This window comes from Protomyctophum parallelum, assembly GCF_964188405.1.
Source record: "Protomyctophum parallelum genome assembly, chromosome: 5".
Classification (NCBI taxonomy): Eukaryota; Metazoa; Chordata; class Actinopteri; order Myctophiformes; family Myctophidae; genus Protomyctophum; species Protomyctophum parallelum.
Genome location: NC_139702.1, coordinates 5,919,845 through 5,942,076, shown reverse-complemented (window position 1 = coordinate 5,942,076; position 22,232 = coordinate 5,919,845). Strand labels below are relative to the sequence as shown.

Here is a 22,232-nt window from a genome sequence, read left to right as displayed (position 1 = left end):
AGAACCTGTCTTTCTTCCTTCACCCCCCTCATATGCGAAAATGTCGGCTTTTTGGATTTATTGTTGACGACAACGTCGGTGAATGCAAATAGCCATGAAGCATGCAGCTCCACAACACGGTAGGCGCAGGCGCATGCTTTGATTACCAAACTTCCTTGCAGGAGGACAAGTTAAATCCCATTATGCTTCATTGCTTTATTTAACCCACTCTAACCCGCCTCGCCAATAAAGTTAAGATGTTTTAAGATGCTGCCGTATGGCGTTGTTGTGCCCAGAATGTGGCATACTTCTGAAGTTCAGACAGCTTGGGCGATGCGGCGTGAGCTTGTGGATCGTCTGTTTTCAGCACACGAGTCGATCGACACCGTTGTACCAACAAGTAAATCTGGCAGAACGAACGTTTATGACAGCTCCGTTCCGCGGCAGTGTCGGTCGGTTCTGCGGCCGCCGCTCCAGACGCCGCAACTGCTGTAACAGCCGCGCCGCTGCCGGGGGGAGGGGCGGCATCTGCCGGGCAAGACTGCCGTTCCGTTTCGTGGCCGCCGCTCCACACGCCGCAACTGCCGGTAACAGCCGCGGTACTGCCGGGGAGAGGGGCGGCATCTGCCAGGGAAGGTGCACTCCACTGCTCCGCGGCAGTGCGTTGGTCCGACATGCGTTGCGTCGTGCTTGTGGTTAGCGTTAGGGTTTGGTGTCGAACTGATGCCGCTGAGAAACACCACGGACACTCCGTGGCTGGTGCAGGAAAATGCACTCGCTCTCCCTCCGTCTTTTTCTGTGTCTGCTGGCTGGTATAAAGGAACAGCTTGTGCTGCCCTTCAGTCTGTGCCCGTGCTAATCGGAGCACCTGTGTACGAGCTGTGCTTCCTATGTGAACAGCCTGTGCATGTCAATCAAATGTCCGCCACCAAGTGTCTAGACAGAATTGCGAATGAGCCAAGATAACATGCCAACATAAGGAATAGTTCCTACAGGTCAAATTGTACTTTCTACTAAACTACATTTTGAAAACCTTTACAGTTTAGTTTTAGTTATAGTTTAGTTATCTCAAAACATATAGCCTCAAACGTACAATGTTGTTACCTCAACACTTAATTAAGTACAGTACAGGTACTGAGGTACGTGAGTAAATATACTTCCTGGTCTGTTGTTAAAATGACTTGTGTCAGACTTTATGTTTGTACCACCAGTCATTCAAAGGTTGTGAGTTGTGACAATGTGAAATGTGAGCGGTGGGTCACTGCCCCACACTCGAAATTAGCTCTTCAAGAGAGGTAAGAGCTGCCATATCATCAACATTATACCTACACAAATTGACAGTCCATATTACATAAAACTGACAAGTAATGCACACAGGATGAGATGTACTGTACACAGCTTTATCTGGAATCTGACAGAACATTCATTCTCAGAAAACCTGTGACAATTATCTGCATGAGATGGAGGGGGAGAGAGAGAGAGAGAGCGAGAGAGAGAGAGGGAGAGGGAGAGAGAGAGAGAGAGAGAGAGAGAGAGAGAGAGAGAGAGAGAGAGAGAGAGAGAGAGAGAGAGAGTTGAATAGAGTCTTAAGTGGTCACATGGGTATAGGCCACATGCATTTTAAGAGCGTGTTTATTTTAATGATCGATCAATCGATTCGATTGGACTCTTTCGAGCCTTCATGTTCACATGCAACTGTCTCAACGCAACACTATCGCATCTGGAATCTGGAATCTTTTGGATTGAAGAGGCAAAGCCAATAGGTTACAATATGAGTTATGTTTACATGATGCCAGGGAACAATATATAGCCTTGTTGACATGCAGGTGTACAACACTGTACATACAGCACAGAGCCCATGGCCCAATTCCACTGGACTAATTACATTTCCTGGAGCTTGGGCAAAAGAATTAATAACCATGGTGCATTTCCCTCCATTATACTGATTGATGTTGCGGAACAGCTCCCTATACGTTGTGTCGTGTCGCTCTGTATTGTCGCCACAAGTTTGTGCATGCTGCGGTTTATGCTAATGTTCAGAGATTTGTTACCTTTTATCACAGCAAATCTGACACTTACTCTGATAAAAGCCTACACATTTGTCAACTGCTGCAAATTTATTCATCAACATCGCATGGTACAAGAAAAAATAAGCTATTTAGGTCAGCAGGTGTTTTTTCCCTTTACAAATTACATTCTGCTCTCAAAGCGTATAATGCTTGCGATGCGACGGATGGGGGTGTTACACACAGTTGATTTTTATTTTGGCCAGCGCTCCACGACAATTGACATGATGATAAAAGTTAATCCATCTTACAATCGCTACTTAAACGCCACATGTCCGTACGCAGTATCCAATGCACATTGTGACAATGACAAACAATGTCTAGAAAGCTAAACACCCATCACAGTGTACCTTCTGTGGTATTAAGCCTGGATCCAGTATGGTGGGCAAACACTGGTCTGAGCAAACACTTGTTCTCTGAATGTTGAGCAGTAGCTAAAGCATTCATGGGTGTTTATTAATATTACCCATATCATCGATGTTTGGCAGAAACCTTGTAACCGATGTACAGGCTCACAAGTGTGTCACAGTTGCACATAGTCATCTTGTAGATCTGCTATTTTCTCTACTTCGGAAACACAAGTGTGTCTGTCACATGCACACTGTTCATATTGTATAGGTTGGTTTTACACTACAGTATGTGTAGGCTATGTACATTGTACAGTAGATTATCATAGATGTTTTTCTTTTTCTTTTCTTTGACAACATAACAGTTGTTCAAACTGCAACACAAAACAACTTCCACCCACTTCTTCACACCTTGTAAACCTGTGATGTGACAATAATGTTTGTTATTCGAATACATTTATTCCAATACTCTGAAACTCTGAATTGTATCTGTCTCATTATTTTGGTTAACTGTGATAAGTGCTCACCGAAAGATTTCTTTAACAAGTTTCTGTCCTTTTCTTTCTCATTGCTTTGTCTGTTTTTGTGTGTACAATATATAGGTGCTTTTTTTATGTCCCTTGTCTTTAAAAAATCAATAATAACGGGACACTATGATCTAATGGTGGTGATACAAGTGCAAGTATGTTACTTATAACCTGCTGTGCCCCAAACAAATAAATATATGAAAAAGGCCCCAGTGGAGCCTTGGGCGCATGTTGCAGGGCAGCAGGCAGGCAGAGAGCCCCTATCACTCTGGACAATGTGACACACGACACCTCTGGGTAAAGCACAACCTCTCCTCTCCCCATTCATCAGCTCAATGACATCTTAAATTCTAAAGCTTCTGGGCTGTCAGAGTGAGCTTCATAGTTTCCCCACTCGTGTCGATAAATCAGAAAACACACAGCCAGCCAGCCAGCCAGCCAGGACTCTGATGGAGCCGGTGACAGTGGTGGTACTCAGATTTATGTTTATGTTTTACTTGTTTACTTTACATACTTAGTAAAAGTAGCAATATCACAATATAAAAATACTAATTTGAGTAAAAGTATTGGTGTCAAAATAAACTTTGAGTACCAAAGTAGAAGTAAAACCTTTTGGAAAATATCTCAAAATACCTCTAGATTCTACTTAAAGGTATAGCCTACTTTGTACTTAGTTACTTTCCGTGGTGGCGGTGGCTCAGGGGTACAGTGCATGGCTGGATGGTAACCGCAAGGTTGCCATTTACCCGGGCTCCCCCAGAGTTAGTGTCGAAGTGTCCTTGAGCAAGACACTGAACCCCTAATTGCTCCTGATGTGCTGGTTGGTGCCTTGCATGGTTTCCGTCGCCATCGGTGTATGAATGTGTGTGTGAATGGGTGAATGTAATGCACAATCTATGCAAAGCGCCTTGGATAAAGGCGCTATATAAATGCACCATTTACCATTTACTTTCTACCACTGATGATAGACAGCTGAAGGAAGTTACTGAAGGAAAGGAAAGGGGACTGTGGCTAGCATGATATTTAAATGCATATTTATGTTTTTATGTTGATGTTTGGTCTCACAACATTGCCATTAACTTGCATTGCCCAAATTACTTCCCAGAGCACTGTTGGATAAGTCATAGTCACAGAAGCAATTTAAACTAACATGATTTTTCTTTTTTGTCTTCAAAATAAGCTATTTTACACTATTACCATATTAGTGTTTAATACAATTGGATAATTATTTCAGTGAGACCCAGTTATTGAATTGTCAAATTTTACATTAAAGCCCTTTTTATAATAGTAAAGCTTAATTCACTCTCTGTACTGCATACAGTATAGGCCTACATGACACTATTAGGAGCAGTGTGGGTCAGTGTCATTAACACTGCGCTCGCCTCTGGGAGCAACTGGGGGTTAAGTGTCTTGCTCAGAGACACTTTGATACATGTAGTAGACTGGCCGGACACAGGGGGCAGAGCGGCGACCTTCTGATGACCAGAGGGTCACACCACACCGTCTGATTAACAGATGGCCTCTGTGTCCACTCAGCCCTCTCAGGTGAAGCCATTGAAGATGCTACTTCAATGGTGTCGATCGCTGAAAATAATATTTCAAGCCAAATAGTTTAACTTTCTGACTCTTTCATGACTCTGATGAAGACCGCGAGGTGGAAAGTTTGGAAACGTTCTGAATACCTAGCACCTAATAAAAGCCTCTAAATGACTCTAAAAAGTAAATAGAATCATGTGGAAAAAGGACATATATTGAGTGCTGGCATTTTCTTCATTCTATTATGCATCATGGAGCCTTGCACCTACAAGGATTTACTCTAACCTGGAGTGTTGTCTGCCTCGGCAGTACTCTTCTCTTCTAACTTTATACATTGTCAGATACTTGAATGTGTCCTTATGTTATCATCACCGTACCCAAGTACAGCTCAAGTGGAGGTTTCTGACCATCAATGTGGAGATAATAAATTCAATATAATACCGACATAGATGGTATATTGGTTCTTTGGCAGTTCTCTGTGGTGGTTTAAACCATTTGTGTTTAAAGTGTAGGGATGCTAGGGTTAATGTGGTTTAAGAACAAGTCTCATATAAGGCCTTTGGTCCCCCAAGACCCACACGTTCATAAACAACGGCCAAAGACCGATTTAACGCGTTCAGCTTCGAGATGGTTTACAGCATGCTGCAGACCTAAAGGGGAAAATAAACTGATTTTATTTCTTCATTCTTCATTTAACCGGCAGGGACATTTATATTGAATTTCATATCTGGAGGTGCTCCCACGCTTCATGTGTAAATGTGAGTTTGTCTGAGGTTATAACTTCTTTAGGCCTATTTGTATATTGACCCAAATGTATCTCTCCAAAACATCCACAGCCTCTTCTTACCGCAGAAAACGTGTGCTTTAACCCATTCTGACCTGAGATCAGATTCATACGAGGTTTCCGCCGGACACACACTGGTCTGATGAACCCATTCTGACCTGAGATCAGATTCTAAAAATGTCAGTCGCTCTTCGATGTTTCAAAAATAGCAGATCTACAAGCTCATATCGCGCCACTCGGTGGCGCGATATGAGCTTGTAGATCTGCTATTTTTAAATAGCTAAAGCATAACATGATGCTGACACCAAAATGGGTGCCCGTTCAGAATGCTTTAACATATTATAATAATTTCAATATATTTTCCAAATAGTAGCCCTTAAATAGCCGCCCCCTACCTAATAACAGCCTGGGGTCTGACATCATTTTTTTATTTGTGAACTTAGTCAGCCTCATTTATATTTTGTTTAATGATGCATGGTGTGCCGAAAATAGAAGATCTACAAGCTCTGACAAGTGTTGTGTCTGCAGCGTGTTGTGAGCTTGCAGCGCGCCATTCATGGTGAATCCAAGCAGAGGTCCTGACAAGTATCTAGAATACCGCTACACCTCTGCACATCCCAAAAATATATAAGTTGTATTTAACTCGCGCCATACTCGGCCGATTCACAACTGATTGTTCTAATTCAAAGTGGTGTATATTCCGTGACGTGTCTAGTATCATAAGATGTATAAATAATGTATAAATCATGTCATGTAGGCTATACCTTTATTGGATGAGAGGGGCAGATATCAGGTAATAATGTCCAAACGGTGTGTGGAACGGGAAGAGTTTATGTGCTCAAGAGAGAGAGACATTTAGAAAACGTAGCAACAAAACATGCAAAGATAAAGTTGACATAGGCCACTACAGTGGGGATACATACAATCTATTAGATGCAGCTGTTATTTTATCAATTAGGCGCACAGCCTAATTGATAGAATAGGCTAACCAACACATTGAACAACTAAAGGGCTGTATTTTGCGTGTCTTAAGTACCAGGTCTTATTACTTAACTTAAGACCTGGTCTTAAGACCTACCTGGTCAATGCCATTTGGCTATTCTGAGTGGCCAAAGAGCATTGACCACGCCAAGTAATAAGACCTGGTACTTAAAACACGCAAAATACAGCCCAAAGGCTCATACATAGTCTGGATTTTCGGTGGTGGGGTGACCACCGAACTACAACAGCCGCGGTGAAGAGCAAACCACCGCCACTGCTCCAGCCCTTCTCTATGTTTTTACTCACCACCGCTCAACGTTATTTCAGCTCCGGTGGTCAGCTCACCACCGGAGTGGTGTACCTCACCACCGAAAATCCAGACTATGAATAGGCCTTAAGCGCACATTGAACAACATCCCCACCCACTGTTGTTCAACCCGCGTGGGTGGTGATGTGCTCTCTCTCTTAATATTAATTCAAAAGAAAAAAGACTTGCCTGAAATGTAGGCCTCCGTTTACCATACCTTAGAATTTTGTGCTAAAAAACATGCGTGACAGGAAATGTAACCAAATAATAGCCCGGTAGCACGGTGTAAAAATAAATAAAAGCCTTCTACAAATAGACGACTAGTTATTTTTAAACGCCCAGGGCATATTGCATATGAAACGCCCGGGCTACTATTTGGAAAAATACAGGTATGTGTAAATGAAAGGTTGATGAAAAGTGACATGACTCAAACCACAGTTCGTCCCACTGGACAAGATAGACACTAAACCAAATTATCCCACAGAATCCCTATTATATGGGCGGTCAGTGTACAGACCTGTAATGGGCCCTCGAGGAACCTTGAGAGACGCTACTATGAGAACCACTGCTAAGGAATCCGGTCAACACTGCTGTACATAGGTTTTGGGATTTGGGAAATCTCTAGGTGACTTCATTGACTCCGTTTGTTTCTACTCTATAGAAGCACATGCAGGAGAATCAGTGTATACACGGTAAAGTCCTGAATGTCAGTTTAATTGAGAATTAATTAAATGCTATAGCTAGACAAGCTCCCTTGTCTACAGTGTTGGCCATGGACCATGCATGTGCCTCGCGAAGGACACTTCGACACTACAGCAACTCTGGGGGAGTAACTCTGTGGGAGCCCATGCAGGTTCGAACTGGAAACCCAGTTTTCCATCCGGTCACGCTACCCCTGAGCCACTGCCTAAATAAACTTGCATTCCTCTTAAGAATGCACAATATATTATTTCCATAACATCTTTTAGCAGATGTTATTTAGAAGATATTATAATTATGGCTGACCTTGCATCCTCTGTCAACACCCACATGATACAGTCTATCACCACCACATGTATTGAATAACATGAGCGGACTAATGACTGAACCCATTCTAAAGGCCGAGGACACATAATAAAACATTAAAATAAAAGCCTCATTATTGAACAATCGTGGCTTTCCTTGACATGAACTAAGAGCTATATGAGCCCTTCCTGGGGGACAGAGAGGGGGAGAGAGAAGACAGAGCAATCATTTTCACAGCAGATAGTGAAATGTGTAACTTATTAGTAAGGTCACTCCCCGTTGACAGCTCGCTAAGGGCAACACAACGATCAACCTGTTGATTAGCTCCATGGCTGATTAATGATGTATCTTTTTTAACTAAATATGCAGAAAAGTGTTGCACTCATGTGTTACCTCCAGGATAGATGTTTGCAATGCCTTGTTAAATGCTGCCCTAATATCTCAAGGACAGATTCTGTCCAGTTTTTCCTTTTTTTGCAGATGGGTTCCCAGATTGTTGCTGCCCTAACAAGTCTCTAAACACTCTACAGCTTTTCCAGAACAATATTATATTGACAAGAACTATGAAAGGCCTATTTTTCTCCTATATTAGCTTGTCACAAAATCTTCCTCCTCGCCTATAAAGCCCTTAATGGTCAGGCATCATCATACAATATCTTAAAGGACTCATATAAAATATGTATAACCCTGCTATAGAACACTGCACTCCCCAAATGCATGCCTACTTGTTCCTAGAATCTCCAAGAGTAGAATGGGAGCCCGCACTATCAGGGTCCTCTCCCCATTTTGATCTGACAGACGACCAAACCCTAACCTCTAACCCTAACGTTCAACATATATGCTTACAGTTAGGAGTCAGGACTGAGACTATAGTCCTTAGTTATGCTGCTATATGGACATAAGCCAAATTCCAATACCCAATATCTCGGCCACTCGCTCACTCGCACTCAGTCACTCCAGCAAGGTGGTGTTATGGTGGAATTGGTGACCTGCTGAAATATGTGACAACCGTGTAGACAATCACATAATGTAAATGTGTCCTAATGTCAATTGTTGCAGTTTGTTCATTAGCAGAGTTCAACCTAACTGTATTTAGGCCATGTATTTAAAGACTTCCATGTAATAGTTGTGTGAACAAGATGGTCACATATTTGGCAGGTCACCAATTTCACCGTCATTTGCCATGCTGGAGTGAGCGAGTGTGAGTGAGCGAGTGGCCGAGATATTGGGTATTGGAATTTGGCTATACACTGCTGGATAACTTCCTATGACTCACTGAGCTCCTCTCCTTCTTTCCCTCTCTATCTGTAGTTCTGTACACATTCATGTCCCATCAATGCATGTTACTAACTTGACATCGTGCCTGGAGTTCTTGTGCTATCTCGTCTCACAGGCTTCCATGGATTGTGACTATGGACTCAGCCGACTCCGGAATCGAGAGTTTCTTAACGTAGACTATAATGTTACTAAGCGTCCTGTTATTAACCCGCATTAATTTCTACTTGCAAAAAATAGATTTCAACCTTACTACTACTTTGTACTACTAGGACTGAGACTAAAAAATATGTTAAAAAAAAAAAAAAGTTTGATGAAAAATGTATAATAATTATAGAATAATTATAGAATAATATAATAAATTAATAATTTACATTTCACAATAATGAATAAAACATGTTCTAGACATTATAAAGATCACAAAAAAACATATATTACAATTATTTTACCTACTTTTATTAGGGTAAAGGTCAAAAGTCTTAGGTTAAAAAATGTTCAAAATTGCACAGAGTCCAGACATTTTTTATTTGTGTGAATTTCAGCCTCTGTGGGGGGTATTTATATGCAAATATCATGACCAATGGCATTGAAATGGCATTGCAATGAACATCACTGATGACGTTTAGGTGAAAAAAGAACAGAAAAAAAAAAGAAAATTGTAATTAAATAAAATTGTTGCTAAAAAGCAACGCTGGGTCTTAGAGGGTTAAAGATATTTTCATGTTATTATTGCTGTCTCTTTACATATGGCTGTGTCTCTATAGGAGAGCAGCCAGATGCCCCACACCTCGAGCCAGCTTCAAGGTATCTTCCTGGAAATGGGGAGTTTTTCTATAGCTGCCAAAGTCCAGTGCTTGTTGATTGGGGAATCGTTGTGTCTCTGAAAACGACCTGCTCTGCAGTAGTAGAGTACAGTGTAACAGTAGCACTAGCAACATGGGGTCCACTGTCCAGGACCAAAGGTCATAGGGGCCTTGTCTGTTTGCAGTTACTCCCACAACTTTAATGTGTTGCACAAAATCACAATTTGCTTTCATACACTTTCAACCTGGCATTCCTATTTCAGTCATTATTGTAAATAATAGTCAACATTACAACATGTGTGATGTGTTCTTTCACGTACAATGACGTATGTCCAAAATATGGTTAAAAATTGAGACACATCAGCTGCATAACTGCCGTTATCGAATAGTCATCATGAAAGACTGATATATCAGCCAGACCAATATATTGGGGTAACACATTTTGTATCCCTGCTCTTCTATCGAGACATTTAGATTGTGTCAAAGGTCATGTCTCGCCTAGACGCAGGAGGATCTGACATGGATTTTGACCTGATTGTGAAGATTCCATTTATCCCCTGAGCAAGCATTAGCTCAATGGTATAAAACATGTCAGCTCTTGCACAGGAAACTGCGGGTTCAAATCCGGAAAGTTACACAGTGCTGCTTCAACTGTTGCTTCACCAAACTATATCAGAGAGGTTGGTTGATGACAGTTCCTTCATAGTACACCCCTCTTATCTATCCCTATACTAAACTATATCAGAGAGGTTGGTTGATGACAGTTCCTTCATAGTACACCCCTCTTATCTATCCCTATACTAAACTATATCAGAGAGGTTGGTTGATGACAGTTCCTTCATAGTACACCCCTCTTATCTATCCCTATACTAAACTATATCAGAGAGGTTGGTTGATGACAGTTCCTTCATAGTACACCCCTCTTATCTATCCCTATACTAAACTATATCAGAGAGGTTGGTTGATGACGGTTCCTTCATAGTACACCCCTCTTATCTATCCCCATTGTTGTTTCCCTTTGCACCCTGCAAGGCTGCACACTGCGGTATTGCAGTGGCAACATGTTTTTTGTTGCCAAAGAAAAAAAAAACCTTGCTCATTAACAGCAATGCACAAACAGCACCGCACCACATAAAAGTTCAGAGAGGAGGAGAGTATCAGGACTTCGGAGTTATGGAAATGATAACTGCAGCATTATAGGCCCAGTGTCCCGCACAATTACTATAAGTCACTTTTACAACTCCTAATTAAGTCTCCTATAAATTCTTGATGCATCTAGGTACGCTACTGTAAATCAAACTCGCCCTTCGTTTGGCATCGGCCCGTGCCCATCCAATAGGAGGAGGAGGAAGGGAGAGAGGTTTTGTCCCGCTCAGAATTTATGGGGCCTGGAGAACGCACAGCACTGGGAACAATTCTATGGAGGCCAGTATAGGGAAGGGACCGTATGCAAATGAGCCATCTGGATTGGTTGAACTGCATGCTATACGAGGGGACTGATCCAGCATGCCACACCTCTCTCACTTCAATGTCACTCTACCGCTGCTAACAGCATGCCACACCTCTCTCACTTCAATGTCACTCTACCGCTGCTATCGCCACACCTCTCTCTCTTCAATGTCACTCTACCGCTGCTATCGCCACACCTCTCTCACTTCAATGTCACTCTACCGCTGCTATCGCCACACCTCTCTCACTTCAATGTCACTCTACCGCTGCTCTTCAATGTCACTCTACCGCTGCTCTTCAATGTCACTCTACCGCTGCTCTTCAATGTCACTCTACCGCTGCTCTTCAATGTCACTCTACCGCTGCTCTTCAATGTCACTCTACCGCTGCTCTTCAATGTCACTCTACCGCTGCTCTTCAATGTCACTCTACCGCTGCTCTTCAATGTCACTCTACCGCTGCTCTTCAATGTCACTCTACCGCTGCTCTTCAATGTCGCTCTACCGCTGCTCTTCAATGTCACTCTACCGCTGCTCTTCAATGTCACTCTACCGCTGCTCTTCAATGTCACTCTACCGCTGCTCTTCAATGTCACTCTACCGCTGCTATCGCCACACCTCTCTCACTTCAATGTCACTCTACCGCTGCTCTTCAATGTCACTCTACCGCTGCTATCGCCACACCTCTCTCACTTCAATGTCACTCTACCGCTGCTCTTCAATGTCACTCTACCGCTGCTATCGCGTGACGACGAGCGTGCGTCTTCAAAAGCTACCGTATAACTCAGGAAGTCAGTGGACACTTTTGTGGCACGTTTACTTTACTTGAGTTGAGTATAGCCTATCCATTTTTTCTTACTCCACTACAGTACATCTCAGAGGCAATTATTGTACTTTTTACTCCACAATTGTGGATCAGTTACTTTGTATTTAGATTATACATGAAACACCTGAGCCATTTTATACTAAATTAGCCGGTACAAGATCACAACGCATCACATCGCAAAGTGCGATGAACATGTAGACTGGTTATTATACAAATACGTTTCAACAAACATTCTGAATACAGGAATTTACTTACGCGACAGAGTATGTCTACATAGTGGCATATAAAGTTTAGAAAAGCAGACCACTTTTCTGACTGAGAGACTATTTCATATTCCATATAAACTGGGACAATAATTTGCTGATATTCTCATACATATTCAAGAGGCTGCACTGTGTGGTTAGGAAGAGGAGGCTTTACTATCAGATGACAAAATGAAGCCAAAGGTTAATTTCCTCATCACATAGCAGGCGACCTCATGCGGTCATATGAATTAAACATTGTTATTAAGAGATGGAGGAGATGTGTTGATGATTCTGTTCAAGCCATATACTGGTGTAGGGTCCTGCTGCATAATGCAAGAGTTTGTGTTCTTAAGTGATCCTAATGCAATGCCATCCACTAAATTCAAGGTAACACTCGCACGCATTATTTTCATTCCAAACACTGTTCATACTGTAGTGTATACACACTACTCTTATCCTCACATTGAATGCAAATTGTGCTTCTTCAGTTCTTACTGAGTCTATTGAACTGTACTGACGCACAGTATTAGTCAAGGTTAAACTCTGCTAGTCCCAAGTGTCTATTAACAACATGAACCCGGCTAGTGTCCCTAATCATGTCATAATTGTCGAAGATTCGAAGGAAATAGCAGATCTACAAGCTCACGGCCAGGGCTGGCCTAGCGGTCCGGTCACCTAGGCTGCGAATCCAGCGGGTCATGGGTTAGACTCCCGATGCCGACGACGTTTGCTGCGTGTTACTATCTCTCTCCCCCATTTTTCCTGTCATCATACTGTACACCAGAGGTTCCCTACCACCGGTCTGCGGACCGGCGCCATTGGTACGCGAGAAGGGAATACCAAGTTTTCCCGTTTCCATTTGAAAACACGACTGAGAAAAATGAGAGGACATGCACCAGACCTGTGAACTATTAGTGGGCAGCGGAGTTGCCGTTGTGCATAGAGCGTGCCCTCAAATCACCCGGCCGTTGGAATGCAAATGCATGCCTTTCAGCCTTTGTATTGTTGCCTACTCGTCTGGCATATATCATATGTCTCTTTGAAAAACTTGATTGTGTGGGGGAGGGGGGGGAACGACGACGACGACACATCTTGCCTGCCAAACTGTTTCCCGACCTTAACAAGGATTTTCCAAACAGCGGATGAAAGGTATGACTCTGTCCGTTCGCATGAAAATACCAAGGATTCGTCAGCGGACGTGTCACTGACTGTGACTTATAAATGGCTTCGAGTCTGTGTTACTTCCGCGTTGCATAGCATAACAGTGACATCACTGTCCAATCCTTGGCATCTTTACCGTGTGCTCAGCTGGCAACAGCAGCAGATCAGCAAGGGATCAACAGCTGCAGCCTATTTTATCACGTTCGCGCTAATGAAACAAAACACCACACGGTGACGGTACAGGATTATTATCAGAAGATGATGTTGCCCAGGTAAAGTCCAAAATGTCCAAAATCATTTCTGAAAAAGACATAACCCCAATCTTTTTTTTCTTAAAAAGAAAAAATCATACTATCATTGCCGATATAACGCCATTTAGGTCAATGATATAACATCATGTTGTAATATTATAATAATATATCAGCGGGTAGCCTATTTAAGGGCCAGTCAACTGTCTTCCGTGAGAACGTTAGGTTAGGATGGGACCAGGCTGACCAAAGGAAAGGAAAGGTACTATGTTTACCCAGGGTAACTGGACTAAGCTCAAGAACTTGTTTACAGCCAGGCCCTGCTCATAGAACATTTCATGGTAGGGGTTCAATGCCTTGTCCAAGGGCACTTCAGCGGTGGTAATTTTAACGTGCCGGTCCGGGGATACGAACTAGCGACCTTCCGATGGGATGGGGAATGATGGTGTTTCTCCGTCAGGAGTAAGGATGATCGCTGAGGTATTTGTATATAGAACTTTTATGGCATTGATCATTTTGTCGGGGATACCATATCATTTAAGAATTTCAAACATTTTGGCTCTGTCCACTGAATCAAAAGCCTTTGAGAAATCAACAAAGACTAGTGCGAGATCGATGTTGCAGAGCTGTGATTCCTCAATAACCCTACGTAAGCATAGGATTTGACTCAAAGTGGATCAACCACGTCTAAATCCGTTTAGATTGTTTCGGAGTAGAGGCTCAACGAAGGGGATAAGACTTACAAAGATAAAGACTTTTTTTTTTACAAAAGGCAAAATAAAGGCAGAAAAGCCCAAATAAATATCTAAAACAAAAAAAGAAAGTTCACACCATTGTTGTAAGCTTGCTTGCTGTTTTCGCCAAAGATATTTGTAGAGGGAAACAGGAGGAGACCAAGTTTAGAGCCCTGGCTGACTCCATGCAGTCAACTTAGCACAGTATTAGTTTAATGTACAGTAAGTGATTTCCCTCCCTTAACATGAGATTACTTTGCGATGTATTGCGAAGTATTTCACAAGACATTAAAAAAGCCATAAATATACCACAGTGGTTTGCAAAAAAAGAAATAGTCACTTGTTTCCGCTCCCTCACATAAAATTGCAAGATTATCTCACACAAGTGTGGAAATCAAACCTCGATACGGTGTGTGCACAATTTGACCAGTACGTTCCCTTCGGCATTGCACAGGCCAGCCCACTGCAGGAGCCATTTTCTGCTCCATTCAGCGAATCCTTAATACGATATCTGTAGAGCCGTTGCTACTGTATAACAAATGATAGCAGCTTTTCCACGCTGCAGTGCAACAGCTTTTGACTCACAAAGTCACAGTGTACTCTCAAGTGGCATATGATGGCAAACACATTATGTGCTCCGGCCTCGATTCCGCTTGGTTGGCCAAGCTGTGTAAAGCATCACCCTCCACGTACACAACCCCCCACCCACCCCCACACACCCCTGCTACTTCTTCTGTATGGCCTACTGTATATCGCCACTGCCGGGTGGAAACCTTGTATGTACAAAAAACATTACTTTTCATGCCCATTCTAGGCAGAAACATTTCAAATCTTTCAAAAAAACGTTAAGAAATGCTGTGAACACAACAATATGCAAGCTCACTCATGCGCTCGCTCACGCTCTGGATTAAGAGCATCTGCTAAATGCCTAAATTGTAAATTGTATACAGTGGAATATAACACAGGGAATTAATTTAACATAAAAAGATGAAATATGGAGAAACAAGGTTTACGGTGATGGAGCCATGTTCCTCTGCTGTCTGTGACCCGCAGATATGATGTCAATGAGTACAAATTCACATTACAAAACATAGATACGACGTTGCAAATTAATAGCGCTTTGCCGTGTGTGTGTGTGCGTGTGTGTGTGTGTGTGTGTTGTATAACCTAATACAGGTCCCTCCAATCTGGCTATTTTCCAATTAGCTATAAATGATGCTACGTAGTCCGACGCACACAAAGAGGTAACCTTATTACTGTATGGCCGAGGCAGCAGCCAAAGCAATGTCTGCATTGTCCCGATCATGTGTCTCAAATTAATGGTGTCCTGGGAGGACCCTGCATGGCGCCCGCTTCACTGCCTGCAGCCGAGGCGACCTGTCGCAGCTCGCTGACAAGTGGGCCTGAGCACTAAACATATCTGCCATCTGGCGTAGTCACTGAGCTGACAAATGCACTGCAGCAGCAACAGCAGCCAGCCAGCCAGCCATTTTGGATTAAGCTACCACCACCTATACAGAAGCTAGCTCTCTCTATAGGTGGCAAGGTCATTTATATATATATATAATATATGTATATATATATATATATATATATATATACTCTTTTTGTTCATTGCTTTTTAATTCCCTTTTTGTACCGACTAACAACTAACTTCTAACAACGTGGTAATTGCCGTCATGTGGGTCATTACATCATCATCATACTGTTTAGTGTGGTCGATGCAAACCACTTCCAGTTACTGCGCATGTCGGTAGTGTCGCTTGGCCAATCAGGGACCAAGTATGGATTGGATATATAGTCGGTGTTGTCCATCAGCCAATCAGGGACAAAGAACAGCAATCGGCTGGGTATGTATGACGGTACATTCCACCAGCCAATGAAAAACCACTGTTCTCGATGATGTAATTAAAGTACGTTTCAAAATTGGTCAATAGGGGGTATGTATCGGCTGGGTATGTGTGTGTGTGTGTGTGTGTGTGTGTGTGTGTGTGTGTGTGTGTGTGTGTGTGTGTGTATGTCAGTATAGGCAATGAGGGACCACTGACGGCTGCTGTATTTCAAACCTAGACAGCAGCAGCAGGACTCAGAGCAGCAGCTGTACAAGCAGTACGACTTGGCGCGCTCTGCTTGTGCACAAGTAGGCCATACATGACCTGCTTGTGTGCAATGCGCAAGTTGGCAGCTCGACAGAGTGCATTTCTAGTTTTAGTTCAGTTTTTGAGGGGCGATAGCCGCTCCTATGTCCAGCTTTTGGTGTATGTGCACAAACCTTGTCCTACGCCTACACAAACTCCTATTAAACATCCTATTGACAATGAATGGACAATTTTGATTTTTGACTTTGAATTTGACAGCTTTTGTGTTCATGTAAACGCAAACATTACCTAACACAAACATTGAAGACGAAGGTGAGGACACAAATTCTGACTGGCCAGAATGAGATGATGTATGATGATGCCCCTCACTACACACGGGTGTGATTTTTATTAGATTCTCCGCTGTAATATTGGAAGTCTATAAAAAGTGCTCATCGGAGCACAGGTCATAGGTTATTGTGGGCCAGCAATATTCGGAATGCAGACATTATTTGCCTCTAGTAGGTAAAGATGCCATTGTATCTGTCTGGTGATTGTCCATCATCTTGAACGTCACTGAAAAGCATGAGGACATGGTGAGCTCTACCAACAATGGCATTTCGAAGCAGAAATAGCCTTGACTCATGTGGTTACTGAGCGGCAGGCACAGAGGCTGTCATGGTTTTCAATCCAGCTCATGAGCTGTATTAGTACAGTATGCCATCCCTTAATTCGTTCTCCATGACCTCCTCCTTGTCTCCTTACACTGTCTAATAAACCAGAAGTGACTTAACAATATAGTATAACTCAACACCATGCAAAATGTGTGAGGTTGCTGCCCTCCAAAGGATAACAACTATAAAAAGGTTAATGGCTGATCTTGGTACACTACGATGAAGCGAGCAGCTAATTAAACGTATCATTGGTGTGTGCTAGATTTGGGTGTGCCAACGTGCAAGCACAGACAATACTTTTGACTATCGTCAATGTTTGTATTACAGCAATAAATATCTGATAATGTGACATATATCCAATATGCTGTATTCCAGGCACATAAAGGAAGGGCTCATATTATTGTATTGTATATGGATACAGGTTTTCTAGTGGTTCATTATTATTATTTATTTTAGAGTCCAACTGTAGGCCTATGACAAACATCTCGGTGCGCCAAATTGGCCTCATATAGCTAGTGGGCTCAGGGATTCAGAGTACATGTCATTCTGGCTCTATCGTATTGGTTAATTGCTGAAGGCCAATGTCAATTTTAAGGGAGTCCAGAAAGTGCAATTCCATTGCATCATGAACTCTGATCTCTCCTCCACAACACAAGAGCCTACAGTATCTCAGTATCTCATCAGCAAACTGGTTTATTTTACAACATGGCACGGGAATCCCTTGGGCGCTTTACGTGTCTTACATACATTGCACGTTTAAATGAAGAATCATATTTAGCAGGCTGACACTCAACCGCTATTACGCAACAGGTTGAATTAAGCCAGATTTACACTTTGCAGTACAACCTGGCATACTGTACATACTGTACATTAGGCATTACAGTGAAAGAGCTGATAGGAGACTCTTCAACACTAAACCCTTTACTTACTTAAACCTTCCTCTTTCCTGCCTGATCTTCTTACCTCCCCCTCCCCTCTTCTTCCCTTTCTTGTTTTTCTTGAAAAGAAAATGACACGATGCGATGGGAACTATGCACAAAACAAATCTCACCCACAAAACTGTGATTCTGAATCTGTATCAACAATAATCTCAACCAACCAAGTGGGGTTGATGCAGACGAAGTAAGAAAGGGAAAACAGAGTGAAAGAGGAGAAGAACCCCATACACACGCATGGTCACGCACACGCACGCACGCACACGTGCACGCACGCACGCACGCACGCACGAACACACGCACGCACGCACGCACTCCCATGCATACTTTATTGAGTCTGATGTCCCCATTGCATTTCTGAAAACGTTTAGCGAGGATACAATTCGGCTAGAAATGATTAACGGCATACATTTGCATCATTAGGGCGGATTAAGTCGAACAATGTTTGCATATCGTCGCTGTCGGGCGGAAACCTTGTATGTGCAAAAGAAAAACGTTACTCTTCAGGAAGCTTCTGCCCCGACAGTGGCGATATTGCAGGACTCTGTGGCTCTCACAGAGGCAGACATGCCATTCCCCTCCTTTCTTTCTGGTGGGCTATAGCATCCCTTGGGGAGCAATGATTGGAGAGAATGGCCTATTCATATGGAAGCAGCCTTTAGCCATGCTCGTTTGTAGAGGGTTTTGAGACAGAACAAACAATGAGCATAATGTCTGACGATCCACCGCCGCAAGTTGACATGACACATTAATGTGTTTGCGTGCATGTGTGATTGTGTGTGCATTGTCTGCACGCATTGTGTGTACAGTGTAAGTACGCAGCAATGCAGTGTAATGGCAGATGACTTATTTTGATTACAGTCGAGTCAGTGTTTTACTGCTTCCCTGTGTATTCACTCCCACTTTTCAGTAGCCTATGTATCTTTTACATTTGCCCATTTTCCACAACACTACTTTTAACATTTCCCAGGCTAATGGGCCGTTCACACAAAGCACTATAACTGTAACCATAACTATAAAGATCATAAGATGAAGTTCCAAAAAAACGTTCTGACTCGATTTGACGGCAGAGAACACCCCACGACTATAACAAAGATAATGTTGAATGATAACGGCCCCTAAATGTCCTTTATTTCATGCAATTAACTTTACTTTGGTGAAAATAGCCAATCTACAAGATGTGTGAGCTCGTAGATCGGCAATTTCCGCGAAAGGTTTGCCCCCGAAAAGGTGCACAAGTTTAGATAGATCTTTATTGATCCCGCGGTGGAAATTCAGTTGCTAGTTCCAACAGTTAAAAGTACACCACAGCATAACACTACAGTATCATAAGCAGCAGATATGCAGACTTGAAACGTGCCGTGAAGCGGTGTGTTTTGCCTTGTTGATCTGCTACTTTTGATCTTTTTTAATTGGAATTTTGACATTGGACATATGAGCTTTCCACCCGATGATAAGCAATACAGTCACAGTGTTGTTACAACACCAACACCATTATGCTGTTATGAATCCAATGTCACCAGTATTATCAGTACACTAACCACACCCTGCGTTAATAGTGGGGATAGAATGTGAAATTAGGATATACAGTCTCTCAGGGTTCATGTGGTTAACTCTCCAGACTGCTGACACGACCTCCAAATCCTTAAGACTCTTATAAGGGAAGGTTATAATCTAGATTGCACGGGGGCACATGTTCTGCCATGACACCTGCAGAACCTTGAGAAGGGGAAAGCTGTCTCTGCACAGTGGAGTTGCCCTTTGTGGTCCGGGCTCATTGAAGACTCCCTCGGCGTAGCAGACAGAAGGCAGACAGAAGGTGGAGGTTTCGCTCTTTTCAGGGCAAAGCACAAAGGGTACATTACGTAGATGGTTTCACTATCCTTTCCAGGGGCCTATTCTTTCCTGTGGAGAGCCCTGTGATCTCCAACAATAACGCTTCTTATAAGTCCTGGGTCACCTTGCTATTCTAACTCAAGATTTAAAGCTACAATCCGGAACGTATTCGAATGGCTACAACTGCATTTTTATAACTTTATTTATAGGATTTTCAATTTTGATAGACATACAACTGCATTTTAACGAGTCTGTATGGAGTATAGACTTTGTACATCTGCAGTGGTCTCCCAACTCTTTTATCGTTTTAAAACTATCTTACTAATTATTTTAGGGCTGTTCTTACTGTTATTTATGTCATGTTCTTATTGTGTGTCGTATGTGACAATAAAATCTCTCTCTCTCTCTCTCTCTATCTCTCAAAAAATAGCCTGGTGTTGGGTACTACTACCTACTCGTAATAGTAGTATTGCCTGGACGACCGTTGAGGCGATTCTACTCTATGGCTCAGAGACATGGACACTTTCAAAGAAATGAGCATTTGTGCCTGTCGTAGACATGGGCAGAGCAAGTTCAGTCAGGGAACCTCAGTGCAGTTGCTGCCGGCCGTTAATTGGGCCGCCTCAGCATCACGCTCTCATTCACATGATTCACTCAGCCAATCACACACTCACTCCATCTTCATACCGGCTACTTTAACCGGTGGTTTGCATTCCTCCTCTGCTTCCCTGCTTGCTTGCTGCTGCTGCTGTATCAGCGTGCCGCTGTATACAAACCTGCTGCTCACCCACCTCCACCCCAGCTACCACCTGTCGTTTTGGATCTACTGTTTAGGTACGGGGGATTCAGAGTCCCTATGGTCGGGACTGATGCGCTTGATCTGAGTACCTAAAAAGCAGATCCAATACATCGCCAAACCATAATAAATATATTGCTCATCTTATATTCAATAAATATATATTCCATCCATTCTTGAGTTGTCCTGACTGAAACTAGAGAAAGGGTTGGATGGCACTTACACTAACCTTCTAACTGGGGATGGCAATGAATGACCGGGAAGTCTGGCGTGTTATTGTGTGATTGCCTCAAGGGAAGTCTCCCCATGTCAAGCGGAGACTACCTCTTGAATGAGAGGGAAAATGTAGTCTCTCATGCTGCAGACCGGGGTTTGTAGGACATACAAGTAGCAGATTTAAGATTTAAAGGCATATTTTCACACGAACGTCGAGCAAAATGTGTCGTCGAGCAAAATGTGTCGTCGAGCAAAATGTGTCCTAGCGTGCACATTCACACCTGGATGTTTTAAGTCTCTGTCTTGTACTGTCTAATTGATGGAAAGTTTATTTTGCACTTTAATGCTTAACATGACAAACTTTCCTTCTCTCTTATTCATAGACACAAAGCAACATAATCTCTCAAAGCCCACGAGATATACAAGGTGACAGTCGTCGGTGACAGAGTCGGGAGAGTCTCATGAGACTTCACAGAACCTCGTCAGGGAACTATAAGCTTCACGCAACGACATTATACCTCACGTGAAAATGGCCCTGTCAACTTAACTCAACCATCACCATTAGTCAAGCCCGACGGGTAATTCAGCTTATCCCTATTACGCACAAGACAACAATATGGCACGGCGACGACATTAGGCGCAGGGGAGGGTGTGATGAAGTAAGAGCTGAAACGAAGAGACGGAGATTGGATTTGAACAAGTGCTGCTCGCCTGTCCTGGGGGCATTGAGGGGATGCTCTGCAAGCAGATAGGTGGAGGGGCTGCATAATGATGAGAGACACTTAGTTTCCCTGCTGTTCAGATTTATGGGCTCTAAGGCCTGTTACGATCATTAGGGGAATTGTGGAGGAGTGGGGAATTGGGGCGAGACTATATGGATGCGGGAGGAGGTGGAAATTGCGGCGAGTGTTTTTTTCTGGTAACACAGCACTTTTGAACTATAAATCTTTGATCCTCCCTTTTTTCCCTGTTTGTGCAATGGCATTTATAATGAAACACTCCCCTATAATTTCACACTCCAATTAGTAAATTACCAATGTTGTCCTAAAATGATAGTCTTGGCAGTGATATTAAACAAACAGGTTATATGCTGAGGCAATGTGAGGAAAAAAGGGGGAGAAAAATGAGAAAGATTATTTTCTTCTAGTACGTATGTGTCTGGTGGGATGATATTACTGTACATCACAAGCTCTGTTGTTTCTACAGAATTAGTTATTTATCACGAGTCATTTTTGTGATGTTCCATAGGCTAATCATCATACTTCTTGTACATCTTCAAAGATGTACATCTTTGAAGATGTACAACATTTCTATTTTATATTCAGATGACTCTTTGAGCTGCTGGTCTGTGGTTGATATGGAACATCCTCATAAATGTAACATGTTGCGCAGTTCACATTGCATTATATAATACACTCAAATCAT

The 22,232-nt window shown here is 42.7% G+C and overlaps 1 protein-coding gene across 1 annotated transcript in view; it reads right to left on the bottom strand.

Annotated features, from left to right (window-relative positions):
• Positions 1-22,232, bottom strand: part of LOC310859584 (VPS10 domain-containing receptor SorCS3-like) — a 137,307-nt gene that overhangs the window by 82,749 nt on the left and 32,326 nt on the right. The window lies entirely within an intron of this gene.